Raw genomic sequence first — 1,409 nt, forward strand, 5'->3', positions numbered from 1 at the left:
ATAAATAAATATTCGGCGTATTGGTCGGGAAACTAAGAGTTGCAGAAGAACCATAAAGGCAAAAAAGCAGCGCTATAAGCTCTAGCTACTTCCTCGGCAGTATTATAAAAACCTAGCCAAATTCCACCTCGGCTATTCGGTTGCCGAATCTCTACATCCCTATGCCCTCATATCCGTCGCCACCGACCTTCCACTCTCCTTTATAATTAATAAAAGTAAGTGTCTTCCTGAATGGCCTTGATCCACTAAAGATGAGTGCATATATATAATTGTTATTGTTGCTGCCTGTCAGTTATGGTTTCCAGGTTGGCCTTCTTTGTGCCAATGGTCGATTAGGCTTTCTAGTTTTCATGGTCCTCTATCTCTTATCATTTTCAGCGTTGATAAGGCTCCTCTAGTTTCATTTTTGTGATCCGGACACTTGAATTTTTGTTCAATTTTTGGATATCAATGGGTTTCCGTCATCATTCATGCCATCAAAGAACTTTTCTTGTGATAGTTCTATTGGAGCAGTCTTGATAGTAAATAAATATGCTTCATCTAATGGATGTACCGGAAGCCCATCTTCTTTATTAACAATAGATGGATTCACAGACTCAGGCTTTTCAGTACTACACCATTCATCTATCAAAATCTTCCATCCATTTATAAGAGTTCATGCAAGTTTACAAACTTGCATTGATCCATGCTTTCGCAGAACATTAACAACCTTTCCAATCTCAGTTGTCTCAAGTGTGTCCAAACTCAGAGCCATTAATTGAAGCCTCCTCAATGATTCAAACAACACAATATTAGACTCATCTCTATTGTTAACAAAAATGTCCTTAATCCTTATCACCTCACCAACTACCTCGGTCTCCTCCTATATCTCATTTATCAAGGCCTTTAAATTTGTTATCATCCTTATCGCCTCTGATCTCACTAGCAACACATTCATCATCATCACCATTGCCTCCATCTATTCTCTTGCACTCTCCATCATCATTTTCACCTTCACGAGCCACCTCGATCTTATTGCACCCCGAGCACTGGGCCAATATGCAAAAGAACAATTGCTTTGTAATTCTATCTCTATGCAACCCAAACTCCCTATGCCAATCTGAAGGTGCAACCATGATCGCATGATACTGAATATATCCGAATTAACCGTCTTAAAATAGTTCCTCCAGTAATTAAGTGATGCAGATTTGATTATCAAATTAGAGAGATAAATTTTGGTTTATCTCAAGTGACACAGAATATAGAGAAGGAAAAAGCTAGAATGTGTCATTTCTTTCTCTCTCTCTCTCTCTCTCTCTATATATATATATATATATATATATATATATAATCTTAATCTTAGTGTTTAAAAATTTAAGTCAATTCAAATTTGCATATATGATATAGAGAAATTATTGTAGTCAGATTAA

General features: G+C 36.7%; 1 pseudogene; it reads right to left on the reverse strand.

The window, feature by feature from the left end:
- Positions 1-433: 433 nt before the first annotated feature.
- Positions 434-1,189, reverse strand: LOC136200420 (probable mediator of RNA polymerase II transcription subunit 26b; annotated as a pseudogene).
- Positions 1,190-1,409: the final 220 nt, after the last annotated feature.

The sequence above is a fragment of the Euphorbia lathyris genome, chromosome 7 (assembly GCF_963576675.1).
Source record: "Euphorbia lathyris chromosome 7, ddEupLath1.1, whole genome shotgun sequence".
Lineage (NCBI taxonomy): Eukaryota > Viridiplantae > Streptophyta > Magnoliopsida > Malpighiales > Euphorbiaceae > Euphorbia > Euphorbia lathyris.